This window comes from Nomascus leucogenys, chromosome 17 (assembly GCF_006542625.1).
Source record: "Nomascus leucogenys isolate Asia chromosome 17, Asia_NLE_v1, whole genome shotgun sequence".
Lineage (NCBI taxonomy): Eukaryota > Metazoa > Chordata > Mammalia > Primates > Hylobatidae > Nomascus > Nomascus leucogenys.
The window spans coordinates 9,664,290-9,687,589 of record NC_044397.1 but is presented as its reverse complement, the minus strand read 5'-3'; the positions used below and the strand labels follow the sequence as shown (position 1 = coordinate 9,687,589).

The 23,300-nt window shown below is 40.5% G+C and overlaps 1 protein-coding gene across 2 annotated transcripts in view; it reads right to left on the bottom strand.

The window, feature by feature from the left end:
* Positions 1-23,300, bottom strand: part of STK39 (serine/threonine kinase 39) — a 295,573-nt gene that overhangs the window by 250,413 nt on the left and 21,860 nt on the right. Inside the window, exon 1 of one of the 2 annotated variants that reach the window (XM_030795817.1) lies at positions 19,111-19,157. The exons of the other annotated variant lie outside the window; for it this stretch is intronic. The gene's annotated coding sequence lies outside the window, so the exon portion shown is untranslated. Of the gene's footprint in view, positions 1-19,110; positions 19,158-23,300 lie in introns of those variants that run through there. 2 annotated transcript variants of the gene reach the window in all.

Below are 23,300 nucleotides of genomic sequence, written 5' to 3'. Positions count from 1 at the left end.
GGACTCAAGTCAGATATATTGACGAGTGCAATGCTGCCATGGAGGTTACAGAATGCTATTGACAGGAAGACTTTGAACATAGCACCTCTATCAGTAGAACAGCGTTTCTCCACCTTGGCAATACGGACATTTTGGGCAGGATAATTCTTCGTTGTGGGGTACTGTCCTATGTCCTGCAGATGTTTAGCAGCATCCCTGGCCGTAGCATTTCCCCACCTCTCCCCAGGCGCAATAACCAAAAATGTCTCCAGACACTGGAAACTGTTTCAGAGGCTCAGGGAAGAGAGGAAAAAATCTCCCTCAGCTGAGGACCACAGCTCTAAGAGTTAGACGGGTTCTGCCTGAAAGAAGAAAGAGAAAGGGGAGCGGGGTAAAAGAAGAACCAGATGTCCTTTCGACCCATTAAGGTCCTGGCTAGCTCAGTCATGGAGAACTAAAACTGCCCGAAGGAAACATGGAGGAACATGGATTATCCAAAAACAAAATAATCTGCCTAAGATGTCCAAGAATCAACTGCCCTCAGGAAAAGAAAAAAAAAGAAAAGATGAAGACAAAAGAAAAAAAAAACAGGATCATTTTGCCTTGGTCATATAAAGTTGGGGCTCCACAGACACCCACTCCTAGGAAGGTGCTTTATCCAAGGTAGAGTTTACGAGAAAGAACACGTCAGAGCTGTCACCAGTGTCAGAGTTGACCCTTCTTTGTTTTTTTTTGAGACGGAGTCTCACTCTGTCGCCCAGGCTGGAGTACAGTGGTACGATCTCGGCTCTCTGCAACCTCCGCCTCCTGGGTTCAAGCAATTCTCCTGTCTCGGCCTCCCAAGTAGCTGGGACTACAGGAGCCCACCACCACGACCCGCTAATTTTTTGTATTTTTAGTAGAGACGGGGTTTCACCACATTGGTCAGGCTGGTCTTGAACTCTTGACCTCAGGTGATCCACCTGCCTCAGCCTCCCGAAGTGCTGGGATTACAGGCGTGAGCCACTGCACCCAGCCAGAGTTGAGTCGTCTTATCACTTAAAATGGTGTTGACGTGATAGTGAGACTGAACACCCTGGAATGTGAAACATGGGAAAAGAAAGGGGGAAAAACACAGAGGCTGCTCTATCTTAAGGGCCTCCAGCCACTTGAAAACACAGTTAAGATTATAAGGTTTGAAGAACGGATATGTGTTCTTGAAATGTGTGTGAAAGGCACCAGGTGCTAGCTGGCAAAGTAGAACAACTACAGGGATTCTGAGGGTTTAACAGGGACAGTCTACTTGTCAAGGGACATTTACTAAATGCCTAAATACACAACGTGCTATGCTGGGAACTGTACATAAAGCAAGGTCACCATACCTTGCCTCACCCCGTGGGACAGGCACCTTAAGGCAACTTTAAAAGGAGGCGGTAGAGAGATACAAGCAGGGGCTTCCTCAGTCCACCAAGGTTATCCCACCACCTCACTCCCCATCCTCCACCAACCATTGCCAATACAAAGGAAAGAATCTGTCATTCACATAGGAAGACCTGGTAAACTGGCAGGAAATCTAGCCACATCAGAAACAAGAGTCAAGTTACAGACGAGACCAACAGTCCCTCAACCCCCTGCCCAGGGAATGCAAGACCTGGATCCACAGGACATTTAGGACTGAACTGTCCCACTGGTAGGCTGGAGGAAACGATTCTGAAGGGCTTTTCCTGCCAACAAGTCAATCCATGTTCACAACCTACCAAGCACTGAGGTCTCTAGCAGTGAGGAAAGCTACAGAAAGTATGAGCCCCTCTAAAGATTTTCCTTGTCCCCATGCTAGAGTCTGAATTAGGCATAACAGCAGGTAAAAAGGAGATGATCGTTTTTAATGGTTCTTTTGTGCTATCTCAAATGCTAATAATGCATACATTTAACTCTATTCCAAGGCAAATTTTAAATCCCTGGATGTCCTTTTTCACTACACCCAACAAAATACTCTCCGCAAGTTCCCTGGGCTGTCAGTTGTATATGCTCAGAGAACACCAATTCCTTTGTATACTAGTGTAAACCAAAAACAATTAAGAAGGTAAACCAGCTTGGTTAAACGTAATACACTACTTTGAAATTTACTTTGAAATGTATGGAAAAACAAACAAGATGGATCAATGGATGAATAGAGGGGGTGGAGAGATGAATAGGTAAGTGATAAAGCAAGTATGGTAAATATTAATGGTAGAATATAGGTGATGGAGAGATGGGTATTCAGTATCAATTTTAACTTTGCTGCATGTTTGAAAATTTTTAATGAAAATGTTGAAAGCAATTTTTAAATAACACTGCATTCATTTTAGAAGGAGAAAATGTATTAAAACCAGTTATAAAACATTATGTACAACTTAATTGCAAATTTGTGAGTATAAAGGAAACACCAAAATATTAATTGTGGTTATCTTTTGAAGATACCATTATGAGTGACTTTTACTTTCTTCTTTGTCCTTTTGTGTATTTTCCAATTTTTCTTCAATGAGCATATATTGAATTGCAATTTAAAAATTACTTTATAATATTAAATCTTAAAAAAATAAAATTTCTGAAGCCAAATCTAAATTACTTGCTATGGAAAATTATTTTATATATGGGCTGGGCACAGTGGCTCATGCCTATAATCCCAACGCTTTGGGAGGCTGAGGAAGGTGGGGAGGGGCGGGGATTGCTTGAGGCCAGGAGTTCAAGACCAGCCTGGTCAGTATAGCAAGACCTCAACTCTACAAAAAATAAAATAAAATTAGCCGGGTGTGGTGGCACGTCTCTGTAGTCTCAGGTACTCGGGAGGCCAAGGTGGGAGAATAGCTTGAGCCCAGGAGTTCAAGGCTGCAGTAAGCCATGATGGTACACTCCAACCTGGGCAAGATGGCAAGACCCTGTCTCAACAAAATAAAAAATAATTTAAAAATAAAGAAAATTTTATCAATTATAATACATTATAATGAATTTTTTGTATATGAATTCAATTCCCTTTTTGAAAAAGTGTCTCAGTAGAACACAATCCTATAATCCCTTATCTCAGCAATTAAGGCAAGAAAAACAACGAAATGTGTTTTAGCAATCAGTTCCCTTTAAACAGATTTTCAAATCAAAGCCCCCGATTCAAATAACTCTACTAGTCCCATAATATTCATCTGGTCTACCACCAAGGCATGGCATACTCTGTAGTTACCACAATCGCTGACAGCAATGTCCTCATGAGGGCCTCCTTTTGCCTCCACATAGGCCCACAGCTGGCATATCTATCCACATCCAGTGCATACAGCACAATTCCTACCTTTCTGGCACAAGCACAGAAAAACACCTGATGAGTCAAGTGTTGCAGCAGAAACGAGATCTAGACTTTTTCTTTTCTTTCTTTTTTTTTTTTTTTTTTTTTTTTTTTTTTTTTTTTTTGAGACGGGGTTTCGCTCTTGTTGCCCAGGCTGGAGTGCAATGGCGTGATCTCGGCTCACCACAACCTGCGCCTCCTGGATTCAAGCAAGTCTCCTGCCTCAGCCTCCCAAGTCACTGGGATTACAGGTGTCCGCCACCACTCCCAGCTAATTTTTGTTATTTTTAGTAGAGACGGGGTTTTGCCATGTTGGCCAGGCTGGTCTCCAACTCCCGAGCTCAGGCGATCCATCCACCTCGGCCTCCCAAAGTGCTGGGAATACAGGCATGAGCCACTGCGCCCAGCCGAGATCTAGACTCTTGATTCCCTGTGTGACTTTGGGCAGATCACATAATCCCTAAATATAAAACGGGAGTACTTTTCTCAGCATAGTACATCCTTTAACATTTTATGGTGCTATGGATCTACAAAACAGACACCCAATATTCCACTCACTTCTGGCAGAGAATTAAAGAAATGAAAAAATAAGGACTTCTTAAACGGATATCTTTAAGGGTCCAGTATTCAAAGACAGTGATCAATTTCAAGTGATTAAGGAAGAGAAAGCTCACACACATCTTCATGCTTCTTATAATACCCTGAGAACAGAAGCAGGAAGACTAACAGACACCTCCATTAAAACAAGCTGGGTCCATAATATGAGCACAACTCCAGGTAAACCCATTCACTGTACAAGACTCCAATTTCAGGTGAGATTCATTTATACCCCTCTTTTGCCTTATCAGGCATAGCTTTACACATGCAAAACCAATCCTAAAGTTGTGAACCTTGCAAACAGCTGAGCATAAAGGTACGAAAGCTACCTTTTCAGCAGTATAAATGACCAAGATCACACTAAGGCCTCCTCTGAGTTCTGGTAAACTGCTACCCTATGATAGTGATTGTCTTTTATAACATTTGCATTATTTTTATTATTTCTTTAATTCTCCTTTTTTGTTGTTGCATTACAGTTTCAATTACATATAAACATTGAGAAACATACACACACCCTAACGAGGGAAGTAACTGAATACTATGCCAAGGGTAGTTATATTTCCAGCTTATGAGAATTCACTCAACCAGGTGGACTGCCTTATAAATATATGATAGGCCTCCCCCCTTATGTCTCATTTTGACTCAATTCAACTTTGAGTACATATCATTTGCACCACCTAAATGAAGGCAATGCAGAAGATACAGCAATGAAGAAACGATATCCACTGCCCTATGGGATGTACTCAAGTATATTCACACACAAAGAATATGAAATGTCAGAGGAGATATAAAATGATATCTGAGCTCCACGGAGTAAATCATATCCACAGGCTTGGTGAAATATAAAAAAAATTTTAAAGCTATCATGAAAAAATTATTTGAGATGAGCCTTGAAATGAACATGACAATGATGCTAATGGTTAACTAAAATTTACTGAGCAATAAAAACATACCAGGTACTGTGTCTGGTGTTTTTGCATAAATTACAAATATTTAGCCTCGTGTTACAGATAAGGACACTGAGGTTTGGACAGTGATTTTTCCAATGTCAAAGAGCTAATCACAGGAATGAGATCCCAACTGAGGTCGGCCTACTCCCAAAGTCCACACCTTAATAGGCGAAAGTGGAGGGAACAGTAAACTGGAAGAATAGCTGAGAAGGAAGAACAGTAGTGGGAAAGGCAAGATCAGAGAGGAAGAACCAGGACAGTAAAACCCACAGAAACTGGCTCATCATTTGACCCAGCAGACTCCTTCTCCGGAGATGTTCTGGGGATAGGAGCAGAAATATGGTCATACATTCCAATGTCAAGGTCATGTAATGAACACTCCTGAGAAAAAACATAATAGAAGGTGTGCTCATAATGTTTAATATGTGTAAGAAGATATATAAACTCTCTCCTAATCCCATTGAGATTTAAAATTAGGCATTTTCACCAGCTTACCACCTAAGCTCTGGCCAATACAACCTGTCACCAACAAGATTTAAGGATCTGCTAACCTATTGGACTATATAACCCTAAAATGATCAAGTGAAAGTACACTTTTGGAGGCAGACAATGTCCACATAGCACACAAATCAACAACAGAACCAACAGAAACTTTCTGACTTTCCTGACAGTGGCTACGACTATCCTTATATTTTTAGTCCAGAGTAGCATATTGCTTGGGTTGTGAATAAAGATACATGCAGAGACACCATCATGGAAAACTGTACCCTCCGCAATTATGTGCTTTCCCTTATGAATCCACTCCACCATTTTCTTTTCTGTACATAACATCTTTCACATTCTCATCTCTAGTTCCGATGTCTTCTCCAAGATCCCAATTCTCATTTAGACACGTGTGATAGACATTACTAGGGCTTACAAATGTCTCCTTCTTGAGCACAAAAGCACTGCACTACCCTGCAATAGGCAGGACCACGTGACTCGTTCTGGTCAACGAAATGTGAGCAATGATGAGCACCTCTCCATCACTGAAGCAGGGAAGCCCCTGAGCAGTGCTCCCATGACTCTTCCCCTCCTGCTGCTAGAGATAACAGAGGATGGAGCCACAAGACTGAAGCTGACTGAGTTGCTGCAGGAAGGACAGCTGACTTAACATATCTCCCACAGTCACAGGGAACTGCAAGAGCAAGAAATACACTTGTGTTGTGCTAATCTCCTGTGATGTGGGGTTGTTTGCTACCATACCGTAGCTCAGCCCAGCCTGACTGGTAGAACAAGCTTAGTGGCTATCCCGAGGATAGCACAAAACCACCCAGAATCACATTCTCCACCTTCTTCCACCTAAATTCAGAGAAGCCTATAAACCTTAGATTTTGGTTAACCCTAGAATCTTAGATTCTACCCCTTTCCTTTGCACCCCTAGGCCCGTAGGAAGCAAATGCACAGAAGCAGTTTCATAAATTTTTACTGATGATGACGAAAGTCTTAAGCAAAAGTCAAATTAATTTTAATAAATTAGTTAGATTTTTTTAAAGTGATGGAAAATACAGAGACCACCAGAAAAACATGTATTTTGGGGAAAAAAGCTCAACTATGAAGGTAGGTGTATTCTTAGATATATATAACCTTGAAACCTTTTTCTTACTATAAGAAACTAATGTAAGGCCTGGCGCGGTGGCTCACGCCTGTAATCCCAGCACTTTGGGAGGCGGAGGCGGGCAGATCCCCTGAGGTCAGGAGTTTGAGACTAGCCTGACCAACATGGAGAAACCCCATCTCTACTAAAAATACAAAATTGGCCAGACGTGGTGGCAAATGCCCGTAATCGCAGCTACTCACTCGGTTGCCTGAGGCAGAAGAATCGCTTGAACCCGGGAGGCAGAGGTTGGAGTGAGCCAAGATCGCACCACCGCACTCCAGCCTGGGCAACAAGAGCAAAACTCTGTCTCAGAAACAAATGAAAAGAACGAAACTAATGTAATTAGGCTGGGCGCAGAGGCTCACGCCTATAATCCCAACAGTTTGGGAGGCCGAGGCAGGCAGATCACTTAAGGTCAGGAGTTCGCGAGACCAGCCTGGCCAACATGGTGAAACCCAGTCTCTACTAAAAATATAAAAACTAATCAGTCATGGTGGCAGGCGCCTATAATCCCAGCTACCCAGGAGGCTGAAGCAAGAGAATTGCTTGAGCCTAGGAGGCAGAGGTTGCAATGAGCCAAGATCACCATTGCATTCCAGCCTGGGTGACCAAGCGAGACTCTATCTCAAAAAAAAAAAAAAAAAAAAAAAAGGAAAGAAAAGAAAAGAAAAGAAAAGAAAAGAAAGAAAGAAAGAAAGAAAGAAAGAAACTCATGTAATTAGAAAAATCTCAATTCTCAATCTCAATTCTCACCCATGCTGCAAAAATGGCACACCAACTCTGAAGACATCCATTGATAAAATAGGCATATATGTGCCTACTTCTAAGGGTCCTACTATCACTACTGTGAACATAGTGGAAACTGACACTTTTCACAAAAATCACATACAATTTTAAAAATTAAAAGTGTAAACCCAAAGAATTGCAACGCAAATATCAAAAGTTCACCTCAAAGGTCATTTATCACCATTTTTTTCCCACCCTTCTTGAAATGCTGGCTCAGAGAATTGCTATGAAAGAAAATATGTTGTGGTTTCATTAAAATTTCTAGCTTAGAGATGTTGCAAACTTTATTATCAGTTCCTGGATCATAAAAGCTGCACACACATCAAGACACCTACTCCCATTAATTAAGCAAACTATCAAACCTTGTTGTTTTGTTTTGTTTTGAGATGGAGTCTTGCTCTGTCGTCCAGGCAAGAGTGCAGTGGCATGATCTCAGCTCCCTGCAACCTCCGCCTCCCGGGTTCAAGCAATTCTCCTGCCTCAGCCTCCCTAGGAACTGGGACCACAGGCACCTGCCACCACACCCGACTAATTTTTATATTTTTAGTACAGATGTGGTTTTGCCATGTCAGCCAGGCTGGTCTCAAACCCCTGACCTCAAATTATCCTCTCACCTCGGCCTCCCTAAGTGCTGAGATTACAGACGTGAGCCACCATGCCCAGCCTCAAACTTTGAATAACGGATTTAAAATCTGAACAGGAAAATCTTTAATCTCCTCTGTTTCCAGCAGGAACACTAGAGAAAAGACCATCTACACAAAATAATATACAATTTAATTATAATTTCACTTGTCTTTCTGTGAAATAAAGCAAAAACAATGCTCATCAAAATTTCAATGGTGAGTAGTCATTATATGGTTAAAAAGAGAAAGTATAATGTATTAGTCCGTTTTCTCTATTTACGTAATCACAATGAACAAACTGAAACTTCAGTTCCTCTAAATCCAACTTTAAAATCTTGCACCCTCAATATTCTAGGGCAAAAAAAAAAATTATTAATTAGCTATAAATCTAGACAATAAAAATATTTTAACTTAGATCCACCCAAAAGGCAAAGAATGACTGTTATCTCTCCCACCCCATCTATCTCGAGTGTTACTAAATATGGGTGTATTGCTCAACTTCCCTTCTCCACACAAGTATAGATTACAACTAGAGTGATTGTTCTTCATTTCAAACACATGAGTCAAGAGGAAGTAGTATTAATTATTTATTGGTCAGCACACATTCATCAGGTACTCACCACATATGTGCACCTGTTTATAAGAGTCATTTCTGTTCTAGAGTTTACCAGAGTTCACCAACCCTGTGAAGAGACAGGCCAGGAGTTCAGCCTTCTGAACCATGCTTTGTGCCTTCAACCTCTAAACCAGTGAGTTCTGGGTAATATTTGATGGTAGGAAGTATTCCTGCCTTAAAGATGGGACTTTATATCTGCATCAGCCTTCCAATTTATTCTTATATTTTAATTTTACTTAGCTGTGAGTAGCAAACATACTGTCCACTTGATAAAGTATCATCAATGCCCTGTCTTGTCTCTGAGGAGTTCATGAGAGGAATCTGTACTAGTCACTGTGCAAGAGTGGAAAATAACCTATCGGTGTAGCTGTGTGCAAACACCTCCTCTTTCTGCACAGGGCGTTCATGTATAAATTCCTATGCTTGGTTCTGAAAGTAAAATTCTGACACAAACACTCACTGGTTCTCTTATTAACTAAGTCTCTACCATAATCAGGGTGTGTGTAACCAGGTGCCGGGAATGCAGAGGTGGTAGTTAACTTCCCCACTCTGTCACAGTTACTTTCAAAAATGACTTACTGATCATTATTCATTTTAGTTCTACAGAAAGAATGAGACATCTCAGTTGAAACTAATACCCAAAAGGAACCTGAATGGCACCTTTAAAAAATATCTCATCCAGTCATCCAGAACCTGTTTCTCTCACTTTAGAAGAGGTGAAAGAAGAAAGCTTGAGTCATAAATTGAAGACCTTCCTGTTACCTTCCTTTTACAGAAACAAAAGCAGCTTGTCAGGCAAAGATAATCTGAATACCTTGTGCTTAGTAAACAGACCAGACAAATATATTTGTTCAGTGGAGTGTTTGCATAAGGAAGCTACTGAAACTTACTGTTCTTGAGAATGTTTCCTCCCCATCTCACCTGCAGGTAAAAAGCACCGACTTCCTCCCCAACCTTAAGTACAGACCAATAAGCCCTCCTGAACAAGCCTTCATTCATGAAGTTGTCTGTTCTGACCCACCTCTCCACATTGCCTTGGCCAACTCTCCTGACCCCGTGCTCCTGGGAAAATTACTCAACCTCTCTGAGCCATCTGAGATGTGAAAAACTTCAGTTAAATGTCTGAAGAGGGCTCACTGGTATAACCTGATAACTGTTTAGAGCATGCCTCAAAGAGCACCAAGCTGCAAAGAAGAACTCATTCCATGCTCCATGACTAACCTCAACCCAGGCATTCACAATTTGAAATGTGTTCATAGCACAGCCCTGTAAACTTCAGGTAAAGGTCACATTTCAGACCTTTTTTGTAAACAGTAAATTATAATAGTAAGTTACACGTGAAGACACTGTGCTTACAACACATCATGTCATGACCAGTACAGCCTAAGGGTCCTCCGATCATCCTCTCCGTCCTGGGTTCCTTGTAAATGTTCCCAGTGTTACTGGTTTGGTATATCTCTTTCTGGTCCTTTTTCCTAGCCATTTTATACATACATCCTTGAAACCACAAAAAAGATAAAGCATAAGAGTGTAGACTCCAGGATAGCCATTATGGAGGAGAATCTGCCTCTGCCAATATTTAATCATATGAAGTTCATAAATATCCCATGATCCATTCATCCTGTTGTTGGATGTGTCTCCCAGTGACACGACCCACAGATCCATGAGTGCATGTTCACAGATGTTCCCTGAAACGCTGTGTGTGGAAACTGGGAGTTGCAAGAAATAAGGAAACCCAAGGTGACAGCAAATGTCTAGCAAGGTAGATAGATGGATTAATCATAAGAATATAGCGCTGAATTTAAAAAGTGAGAAATACTAAGTGCTAGAGCACAAAACTATTAGTGTAGATTTAAAAATACACAAATCTCATCTGCCATAATAACCACATACCTCAAATGATTGCCATGAGTAGGGTAAAACACGAAAATACTCCCTGTCATGTGTTAAGCACTTAGTAAATATTCACTATTGTTAGATAAAAAGATGTTCACAGTATACTATAAACTTTCTATTACAAAACTTCATTTATGATATCATCCTTTCTCAAGTGCTTTTTTCCTATTAAAAAAAAATATATATAGAGGACCAGCCTGGGCAAAATAGCAAAACCCTGTCTCTACAAAAAACAAAAACATTAGCCAGGCATCGTGATGTGTGCCTGTATTCCCAGCTACTTGGGAGGCTGAGGTGGGAGGATCACCTGAGCCCAGGAGGTGGAGGTTGCAGTGAGCCAAGATCACACCACTGCACTCCAGCTTAGCCTGGGTGACAAAAGCCAGACCACATTTAAAAAAAAAAAAAGGCCGGACGCGGTGGCTCACGCTTGTAATCCCAGCACTTTGGGAGGCCGAGGTGGGCGGATCACGAGGTCAGGAGATCGAGACCACGGTGAAACCCCGTCTCTACTAAAAATACAAAAAAATTAGCCGGGCGTGGTGGTGGGCGCCTGTAGTCCCAGCTACTCGGAGAGGCTGAGGCAGGAGAATGGCGTGAACCCAGGAGGCGGAGCTTGCAGTGAGCCGAGATTGCGCCATTGCACTCCAGCCTGGGCGACAGAGCGAGACTCCATCTCAAAAAAAAAAAAAAAAGTGTAAGACAAACTGGAACACCATGTGAAAAACTGCATAGAGCAGTTAACTTTGGGGGGAATGTTTATACGTTTTTAGCTTATTTTCCTTGCTTGCTCATATTTCTATAATGAATATATATGACTTTAGAATTTTCTTTAATCCTTAATGTTCCTTTCAATATGGTTTATGACAAACAAAAATTAGAAACATCCTAAAAATCCATCAAAGGCTAAGTAGTTCAATTGTGGTATATACAAATAGTAGAATATTCTATAGCCACTTTTTATCAACCTGATAAACAGTATAATGTTGTGTGGAAAAAGGCAGGCTCTGAAATCGCCCCCGTGAAGACCTGAGAGGCCGGTGGACGACAGCGGTGGAGCAGCGTGGACTCTAGAGCCAGTCTGCCCACCTCCACATCCTAAGCTGTCATGCAATCCCAGGCAAGTCACTCGGCGTCCCTGAGCCTCAAGCCTCATCTGCAGAACAGGGTGATGACGGTGCCTGCCTAGTGGGGTTGCTGTAAGCAAATGTGAAAGATGTCAAAAATAACAACAACAACAACAAAACAACAAAAACACAAGGTCCACTAAAAAGTGGGTACATTTTATCTACGTAAATTAGATCTCAATAAAGATTGATTTGAAAATACATGCATGCGAAAGATCACATATTGTTTAATTCCATTTATATTCTGGATAGTATATCCAGAATAGGTAAATCACATACTGTTTAATTCCATTTGTATTCTGGATATGACGTATATCCAGAAGAGGTGGTTGCCAGGGGCTGGGAGAAGGGAAAATGGAGAGTAACTGTTTCATGGCATGGGGAACAGTGGAAGTGTTTTGGAACTAGACAAAGGTGATGGTCAAACAACACTGTGAAATGTACTAAATGCCACTGAATTGTTAATCTTAAACGGATAGTTTTGTTATGTGGATTTCACCTCAGAAAAAGAAGCATGTTATTACATGTTTTACAAGAATATATACAAAGGATATACATAAATATTCAAAAGGTTGACTACGGGGGAAAGGCATGAGTAAGGGAATAAGGATAAAAGAAAGTCAAGAAATAGTGTTGTACAGGATAATTCTGAAAAAGGTCCTGCCCAGACCACTGATAACTGTGTGCCACGAACTGAGGTAAGATTTTCCTCTACACTGGAAATCCAAAAGACTGTATTGGTTTGCTGCCCCTTTTGGTAGCAACTCTATTCTTCATTTTGTCATTTGCTGTTTTTACCCAGTAGTATATATCTTGGAGCTCTCTTCATGTTAGTACATGCCATCTTTTATCAGTCTCTTTTACAGCTCTAGGGATGTACCATGATCCACGTGTTTTCAACATGGTATTTGCGCTGATCTTATATAATATGCCAATGAATGAAGGTCTCATAATGAAGGATCAAAAATGGCTTGCAACAGTGTGTGCCAAACAAAAAGCCCTTTTCTGAAATAAGTTTAAATTGTAGAGTTGTTTTTTATGCATCCTTCATAGCCAGACTGCTCCCACAAACCATTGGCATTACCAAATGGCCAGGACTCCAATCATACTCTCCCCCCATTTCCACATCCTCCAAACTGAGGTTGATTTAATTTGATTTTACAGGGGAGAAAAAAAACGTTAGCTGGATAAGAGTTCATTGTGTGGTTCTTTGCTCCAAGATGACCCTTCTGTAAGCCCCGTGACCACCTGGCCTGGCTGTTTGGTATTAAGTTTAAAAGACTGGAATTAGTTCAGAGAAAACACAGGGTGTTAGTAATAAATAAGTTCATGAAGCTCGCCTTGGACCTTCTGACTCCTCCAACTACTATGCTAAAAAGTCTACTTTTGCTGGATCTGTTTCCCAAATCCCAAACATCAACATGTCACCTGCTCAAATACACTGTTATCTAACAAAGTTCTCTGAGACTTTTTCATCAAAATAAACTACAAGGCTGCCCTAATAATTAGTCACGAATGTCAGTTGCCTCAAGGTGACACAGGAGAAACAAATCTGAAATTTGTAAAGGAACAGCAGCTGGAAAGAATCAGACAAGAGGAAAGGGGGAAAAAATGGAAATATTCCTTTCTGGGATAGGTAAGGAACTGTATTTTAGAAAACCTAAAATAGCCTTTTATCAGAGCTGGGATAAAGGTCATCACCACGGACCATGGTACTGGGGTAGAGGACAAAGCCACCTCTCAAGTGCACCTCACCCTGCTCTCTGGGGACTGACCAGAGAGTGGGGTCTGTGAAGGTGCCAAGGGTGCTCTAGCATCTCTAAGGACTGGGCAGTTATGCAACACATTCATGTTTTTGCACAGCATCCCTCCCACAGGGCATTCCAATAAGCTTGACAAAGGAAATCTTTCATGTATTGGGTAAAAGCAATGTGAGGAGAAACCTCACATTGGTGGAAGAGAGACAGGAAACAGAGTTCAGATATGGATAGGCCTCCCAGACGCTTCCTCCTTAGGCCTGCAAACCCAACTCAGTATGAGGGGCAATGGGAGAAATGAGCAAGGTGACCTGACCAGAGGTACACGGAAGGTAAGGACTGAGTCAAATCAGAGGGAGACAGATGAAGGCTTCCTGTCTCCCAGAGAAGGTATGTCCTCACTCTTGGCAAAGGCAGAATCATCTTCTGTCAATCGACTTGAGGTTGGTTTGGGTTTTTGTTTTGTTTTGAGGCCAGCTATTTATTCTACTTGCTAAATAAGAAACACAAGTAGCAAAATATTTTCCTAATTTACGACTTAGCAGCCTAATTTATTTTGACAGAAACAGAAGCATGCCTGCACACCAAGGCAAAAGTTGTGTTTGGCTGTTTGAAGATCTCCTTGGCATTCCTGCAGGAAATTCCTAGGTTTGGACAGTCCAGGAGAGGGGGCTAAATGTCTTTTTTCAGTGACGTGAGTCATCTAATGACGTGGCAAATCGCCATCCTCAGCTTGAGCAAACCTGACAGAAATACGAGTTTTTAGGCAGAGAAAGGTTGTTATAAGCCACCTCCAAAAGAAGACATTATTCGTGCGCTTTCAACTTTCTAAAGCCAAGGCTAATGCCACCGCCATACCTCTTAGGCATGGATGATCTCATGAACAGCAGCGGACTTTCATCTCCTGAGAGGTCTTGGTTACCGGCTCTGTGCCAGGCACTCCCCAGCTTGGTGACTACCTGCATACCTGCCCCTTTCCCATATCAGGAAGCTTCACCCAACCAACCTGCTAGGAACAAGGCTTTTTTAAAAGTCAGCCCAGGAGCCCAGAGGGGCACTGGTTGGAATATGGTGAGCTCCAGTCCTAGGTTCTCAGCAGAAGCAGACATGCTCTGTTGGGAAAAGGAGACTGCTCAGACCTGCCAGGATTGTATTTCCACGAGCCATCATCTTATGATGTGAATAAACTCACAACACGAAAATCAGTGATTATGTGTTTCCCTGCAGCTCTACCTGTGTCTTCAAAAGCATCCCACTCTCCCATGTTATTGAAGAACATTCCACCAAGGGTGCCTAGAAAGTAATGAGTCTGAATTCCTTAAGTCACACAGGGAACACGTTCCATTACAGATCCACCTGGTAGAATTTCCTATGGACCTTCACTGTTGGAGGAGGAGATTCAGATTCAGCATGAATTAGAAAACCCCGATTTCTATCAATCAGAAAAAGGCCAGTATCCGGATGCAGGAAGGGGAATACTCTGTTTCTTTATCATAACCTTTATTACCTTCCTATACCACGGAAATATAGATCTGGAAAAATCAAAGAATCATATAAACTGACATTTCAGAATATTTTTATTATGTGAGGATCACAGATTATCCTATCCTTGGCCCCACATCCCACAAAAGAAAAAATATATGCAGTTGTCCCTCAGTATTCGTGGGGGATTGGTACCAATTTTGGATTGGTACCAAAATTCATGGATTTTATACAAGAACCTTGTATAAAACGATGTAGTATTTGCATATAACCTATGCATATCTTCCTGTATACTTTAATCATGTCTAGAGTAATACCTAAGGCAATGTAAATGCTCTGTAAATAGTTGTTAACACTATAACGTTTAGGAAATAATGGCAAGGAAAAAAGTCTGTACATGTTCAGTACAGATGCAATCATCCATTTTTTTCCAAATATTTTCAATCTACAGTTAACTGAATCCACAAATGCAGAAGCCATGGACATGGAGGACTGACTGTATACATATTTAATAGTCAAAGCCAGCCCTAGAAACATAATGTCCTATGGAGGGGAGGAAGAAAAAAGCATAACTACCAATTCTAAGATCACGTCCATGTTATCATGATTTAGACAGAAATAGCCTCCTAGCAGTAAATCACTAAAAGTCTCTTTATTTTGAAAGTACTAAGATATGTAGGATCATATAAACATCTTTTAACACCATGTCACCATTAAGGAGGCAATAAATGGAAATTACTGGCATAACTTTTGCTAACGGGAATTGTAATGGAGAAAGAATTTAAACAGAACTAGACCACATAAATTGGAAGAGAGTTCCCAGATAACCCCGTGCTCTAACAAAGCTTCTCTACTCTGAAACATCGGCACTGCAGCTGTCACTTGCCAAGGCCCATGGGACAGCAGAGGTGAATGTACAAATTAGACAAGTAACTTGTAAAGAACCACAAAAGCTCAGAAAATTCCCCAAAAGAATATCTTGGGAAAGTTCACTTTTGCAGTGTTCAACATGTATGATCTTTTCCGCTAAGTTGACTGGACAAAGTCCTACCATCAAAAATAGTGACCGTAGGGCACAGCACCATGCATACCAGGGTCAGGTCATAGGACAGCGGTATTTGCGTCAACTACTCTCCCACTTCTCCTAGCCGAATGCTCAACCAAGGTAGATTTGCTAGAGCAAGGGTCAAGTCACCTAAAGAACATGACTGTCCTGAGAGAAACTCCCGTGATTTTGTCTGAGTAAAAAGGCTCAGAGAAAAAATCGAAACAGTGTCACATCTTTCCAAAAGTAATTCCGGCCATAGAGAGCAAAGAGAAGAACACAGAATACACTCCTCCCCCACCCCCAAAAAAATCAAGTGTAAGAAATAAAAGCAGATTCCAAAAGGTCTAGACTCTGAAAAAGACGTGGGGAAAGCCTCAATTAAACACAGAGAAAGCTATTAGGAGAATCAAAAGATTGACAGAAGTTCATGCATCCATTCAACAAATAACAACCAGCTCCCAACTAGTGGTATGAACCGTGTTAAATCTTACTCACTACAGAAAACTCAGGACAGGCAAGCTTCTTATTCTTCAGGAACTTAAAAAGCTACCAGAGGAAATAAGCTATAATTATGCCCAAGCTGCTACATTACACAGCTACAGGTGATTTTCCCTAAGAATCATATGAATCAAGAATTTGGGGTGGGCATTTAGATTGAACCTTGAAAGATTCACATAACTTGCATATTAAGGAAGAAAAAGTGAGATGATAGCACTCTAAAAAGTAGGCAGGGGACCAGGCGTGGTGGCTCACGCCTGTAATCCCAGCTACTCCGGAGGCTGAGGCAGGAGAATCGCTTGAACTCAGGAGGTGGAGGTTGCAGTGAGCCAAGATTGCGCCACTGCACTCCAGCCTGCGTGACGGAGTGAGACTCTGTTTCCAAAAAAAAAAAAAAATCTTCAGATATTTTCGGTGTGTTCAGATACTTTCCACATACACTTAACTCTCAATTTACTGCTCAAAAGCCTAGCAGAATACAGATAAGTCAGGTACTATGGGGACTTCCTACCCTGGATGGAAGAGGTCTCTCTCTGTCCACTTTCTCAGGGAGAGGGAGGCTTTTCTGTGACTTCTTTTACTTCCTTCCCTCCTACTAAATCACAGAGAGTTGTGTGTAGGTCTCCTCTATCCCTCTATTGTCCAAACCCAATGCCAGTCAGACAGATGCCCTTAGCTAAAGAAAAAGAAAACATATCCAACCCATTCCTGACTTTCTCTCCAAGTGGTCTGGGGCAAGCAAGCACTCCTCTCAATGCAACAAAACTCTGGTCTCACAATTGTTCTCCTACCAATCTCAGTGTTGTCTAATGGTCCAGGTTTAGAAACTAAAAAAGCCATTTATTAGAATCACCATTTAAAAAGATGAGACATAAAATAAAATTCTTTTTTTAAATTTTGGAAAGAAAAAAATTTAAAAAAATAAATAAATAAAAAGATGAGACAGTGTTCACAACTTGATAGATCCCTTCCAGGCCCTCACAAGTTACCTTGATATTAAAAACGAGACATCAAGTTCCTTTAACCTACTTTTCTTGCTTTCATCTAGTTTTTCTCTTTTTTTTGCAAACTTCGATTTACAAGTTTACTTTAAACTTTATCATCCAAGCATTATTTGCTCATCTTACTATAGAACGAACCTTGAAACATAATGGCATGCTATGAGGTACTGTCCAAGGAAAGAGATGAAGAGCCTTCCTTTGCTTGAGTATTTGAATAATGATGATAATCAAAGTTGTTCTTTGCTAACAAATTTTAATGTGAATAATATATACATTTATAAATAGAGATAAAGGTCTCACTATGTTGCCTAGGCTGGTCTTAAACTGCTGACCTCAAGCGATCCTCCTGCCTCAGCCTCCAAAGTGCTGGGATCACAAGCATGTGCCAATAATGAAAGGAAACTAAACAACTCAATTAGCAACAGCAACAAATGCCCAACAAAGCTGAGAAGTTCTCTGCTGAGAAGCAACACACATGTACTGAATGAATATGCTGTTGGTTTATCTACTGAGAGTTCTCCGGGGCAAAGAGAAAACCACTCTAAGCAGCACAGCATAATGGTTAAGAGGGGATTTACAGACTCCGGAGAGCGAGAAACTCAATTTGACCCTAGCAAATATTTTAAATCTTCGGCTTCATTTTCTTCATTGGCTTAATATCAATATTAAATGAGATGTGCATGTAAAAAGTACTTGGCAGAGCAGCGATTAATACAGCACTGATAGGTGGAAGAGATGACTAACAACATGGATACAGCTCTCCTCTCCCAAAGAGATGACATGTATAGTCAATGCCAAAAGAGATGTCAAAATCAAAGGCAAGCCATTTCAACTGCATCAAGAAAAATATTCCATAAAATCAAAGGCAATATTTCTAGGGAAATTTTGGTTCCTAACAGTTCTCCAGTTTTTTGTCAAAGATAATATAATTGAACATGTGTCCGACTGAGGAGATTAAAATTATACACACTGCCCTCACCTTCAGTTAAATACCACCTTCAATTAAATCTAGGTTGCACTGCAGGGGTCATTTTTTTAAAGTGAGTCACTTCATTTAGTATTTTTCCAGTAAAAGGTAGAAATCTTTGGCTTCGAATGCTGATCTAGGAGACAGAGTCAGAAATAATGGTGATTCCTTTTGTTTCCTGGGTTGGTTTCTTTTGCATTGCAGTAATTCATTTAGTTGGTTAAGTCATACCGAACTGCTGGTGATTTCAGAAAAGGCAGGAAAGTGAACACATGAGCAGGATGATAGGAAGTAAAAAATTCCACTATAACCAGGATACCTTTGTTCAAAGGCACAACTTGATTAAATTCACATCCTGTGGTCATTTGTCGAGTTCTTAGAACAATGGTAAATTTAGTTACTGGGTACAAAAAAAAAACCATTGCTTCTTTTCGTTATTTCTCTTCCTTGTTGAAAGTTTAAACATTGTCTCAGAGTCCAGAGTTTACATACAAGCTAGAACATGATGTTAATACATGCATATCAAAAAACAAATTCACACACACTTACACGTATATTCAGTTACTGTTAGCATTTAACCCATGCTTGTATAGGCAGCACTAAACTTCAAAAACTTTTTATGAACAAAATTGCAAAGTTGTATGAAAACATTAGTCCTGTCTCTCACTACTAGTCTATCCGGGAACAAGAAAATTAGTCTGCAAGACAGAGTAGATGGCTGGAATTTCTAAGTTGGAATTGAAATCCCTTCCTTTAGGATCAACAGTACAACTATATAACATGCTACTGACGAAAGACAGAAGGACTTTGGAGATGGAATGATTAGTTACCACACCTCCACCAGAGAATTACCTCACAGGGTATAATCATTTCCCTGTTTGTTTCTTTCCTGCAGACTTTCCAAGTTCCTCAAGGTCAGACCACAAAGGGCGCTTCTTCTTTGGATCACCAACATGTAGCAACGCTGGCACTGACCGGAGCGCAACAAAGACCGAATAAAGAGATGGAGGATAATTAACCCATCGTCCAGTCAAGAAAAAGCAGGGAGATTTAAATTCTGACCTTCAGCCAGCTCACAGTTGCTCAGGTCTTTCTAAAGAACAGACTCTCCACTCTTCCCACCCTGTTTCACAATTTAACAAGTATGGTTCCACTTTCTCTAACATGGAAGGAAGAACTTTCCTAATCCACATGGTGCCTTGCACTACCAGCCAGGAGATGACAGGCATGTTTATAGAGTAGTGTATTTGCATCTTTTTTCCTTCTTTTAAATGTCTAACAGTCTGCTGTTTTGGCTGAATATTCCAGTCTGGTTTCAATGGTGGGAAGCACATGAGCGAAACCCTACAGTGTTTTCACTTCGTGTAGGAATCTCTCTCCCTGCTATAATGAACTGTGAGTCCACTGCCAGAATTCCTCTGTGCTCTTTTCAGCTGTCAGCACTTTAGCCTTAATGCTAATAACTTTTCTAAACCTCCCAATGTCCCCACCATTGCTCTGGAGAGATGACAGGCCATGAGGATTGCTGCTTTATGCAACTTATTTTATCAATTGCATTTTTAGGTACTTTGTGTGATGGAAGAAAGAATGAGAGGAGTAGTAAGAGGGTATTTTTAGAAGATTCCTCATCTCCTCATATCTTCTGAGCCTTTTTACCAATGTAGTAGCATTAATTATTTTGAAGACACATAAAAAGTGGTTTGGAATGTAAGCATTTCCGTTCATGATTTCCCTGTATGTGAAATGTTTAAGTGCTTAAGCTACCATAAGATTAATCCTTTTTTAACGCCACAAATAAAACCAGTTAAAGGATAAATAGGTAAAAAGTGATCACTAAAATATAAGGTTTGAAAAGAGAACTTTTATCTATCTTAATTACCCTATAGGAGGTGCTTAATTAATGTTTATTGAATGACAGTGAATTCTCTAGTGGGTGAATTCTCAATTAGCCATACCAATGGAAGGGTACACTGATGTGGAAAATATAAATAACAAGAGACTTCACACACTGAGTTCTTTCCACGTAAAACAGAGACAATAATACCTGTCCACTGGGTTGTTGTATGGACTAAATGAGCTAAATATGAAATGCATTTAGCCCAGGAGCTGACAAGTAATAACAACTCCTCAGTGCTAACTGCTATTATCATAATCATCATCGCCATTTACTATGTATTGCACATTCACGATCTTTAATCCTTAAAACAACTCTGCAAGGCCAATATGATGGTCCAGATTTGGTGCTGAAACACCACAAAACACACTGAGGCCAAGTAACTGGCTCTCAGTCACAAAGCTAGCAAATGATGCCACTGGGCTCTGAACCAGGGTCTGCCTGGAGTTTCCTCCAATTGCCAAGTGATGCTACTTTAAAAATAGGGACCTTTCTTCTAGAAATTCACTTCTTGGCCAGGCACGGTGGCTCATGCCTGTAATCTCAGCACTTTGGGAGGCCGAGGCAGGCGGATCACTTGAAGTCAGGAGTTCAAGACCAGCCTGGCCAACATGGTGAAACCCTGTTTTTACTAAAAATACTAAAAAATTAGCCAGGTGTGGTGGCACGTGCCACCTAATTAGCACGTGCCAGCTAATCAGGAGGGCAAGGCAGGAGAATTGCTTGAACCAGGAGGCGGAAGTTGCGGTGAGCCGAGATTGCGCCACTGCACTCTAGCCTGGGTGACAGAGTGAGACTCTGTCTCAAAAAAAAGAAATTCACTTCTTGTCCTGAAGTTTGAGAATTGTAAAGCTAGGTCAGACAGCAAAAGTAGAGGAGGCAAAGAGGACCACAGCAAGGGTGAGGGCTTTGCAAACAGCCAAGACTAGGTTCAGATCCAGCTGCGTGACCTTCAACAGACTGTGATCATCCAAGTCTCTGCCTCCTGATTTGTAAAACTGAGATAATCACACCAACCCTCACAGGAATGAGGAAAGGATCAGGCATCAAGTATGCTGAGTAACTGGTCCAGTCCTTGGCACACAGCAGGTGCCCCATAAGTGTTTGTATCAGAATTATCTGGTGGACTTGAATTCCTTTTAAAAGTCCTCCTGGTATGGAGGAAAAAATCCCTCCCAGAATTTTGACTTTGAATATTTTTTCTAAAGCTTATTCTACCCTCAAAACATAAAGTAAAATTCTCCCCAGAGTCAAATTACTTCTATTACACATGATTTTTCTTTTGTCACGTGTTACTTTACACACATAAACACAAATATATCTTTTGCCTCTGTAAATATAAAAAAAGATTATATATAGTCATATGTTCTATATATAATCATATTCACATAAACTTTGCCACTTATAAGGGAAGAAAGAAAAGAGTGTAATGAAAATTAAACCAAAATAGAAAAGAATAGGAAATTCTTAAACTTAAAAAAAAAAAAAGTCGCTTTCTTAGAACACTGTTATGCTACAAGATAACTGATGAAGAGGCTCTATACATACATATGTACTGATAATAATGCTGATAATAATGCTTATAAAGACCCATCAGCATTAAAAAAAAAAAAGGATAAACAAGGGGACATAGTCAAAGGGAATATGGTTCAACTGTTTATTTAAATCTGCTAATCAGATAAACCATCAATCTATAATAAAATAACAGTAGGAAAACTCATTTCATTATTGCATGAAATGAAAACCAAAAGAAAGCGCATTTACAAATGCACACTAAGCCAGGCATTAGGTGATTTTCAACTCCTCACCAAAGCAATCAAATAGAGATTAACATACCTGTCAGCTGAAACCAGGCTGTCAAAATGAAAGCCTTAAATTACACATGTCCTTACCAAAAAGAATTTAAGAGATTTTTCTCCTAACTAATAAGGAGCACTGCATAGTTTTTAATAAAATAATAATGTTCAATTTTGCTTATGTGCTAAAAAGGCATTTTTAAGGAGATTAAAACGCAGATTCAAGACCACCAGAAGAAAACTTCCAATATGAAATCAGACCATTTGGTCATCTCTTCTGAGTACGTTGTTCATTTGTCTTTTACCCAGCAACAATTCCTGCAAAATGATAATCCAAACAGCCTTTTGGTAAACAGGAGCTTAAACACTGCCTCTCAAATCAGATTACATTTCAAGTGATCTGAAACTAAGACAGCACTTTATGAACATAGTTCTCATTTTAAAAAGTCGCAGGGAAACTGCCCTTTGAGGTTCTGAGGGAAACAGACACCAAAGTTTAGGACTCAGCAGTTCATGATCACTGACACATCCAACCCTCTAGCCATCGTTTTGAAAGTGAAGCAGAATGGGGTTCAGGAGGAAGAGAACAGGGAAAAAAGGGATACTTAATAGTGACCCTCAAGAGGAAAACAAAGCAACCTTGAGAAATCTTCCAGAGGATATTAACAAACTTGCATCTCTGAAACACTGGACCACCAAATACATCATAAAATTTGAGAGGATCAGATTCTGCCTCAATATCCATGGAGAAGATACTGCTGAGAAAACTGTTGACACAGGAAAGTTAGTTCCTCAAAATGTATCAGGTTCCAGGTATATTTTTCAGAATTTTATCACCATTACATAAACAGGATGAGCTACTTCATAGTACTTTAAATCCAGCAGAAAAGGCAAGACCAGACCATATCTCAGGATTCGGGTATCATTATTTCAGAATTTAAGACAATTTACAACTGAAACTGGGCATAAGATTTCCCGATTTACAATCCATAAGGGAAAAGGGAGGTTCTTCCCAGGGAAGAAAGTTATTTATTGACTCAAAACAATAAACTCCTCTTTAAACACATTGTAAGTATATATTTTAACAAAGAAAGTACATTAGATCAGGATTACATTTTGCTGATTGGGGTGACATGTCATCTCTGTCTCATGACCAGTTACGTACCTAAGAGCAGTATTACATAAAACACTCACTAGTGGTGCCTGCCACACTTGTGATTCCTTCCCAGGCAGGAACTTCCGATGCTACACCCTTCTCCAAGGAGGGTGTCTGAGTTTAGGGCAGTCAGGTGTTCTACAAAGGGACTCGCTAAAAACTAGATTCTCAATCTTTGGGATTAAGATTGGGAAAT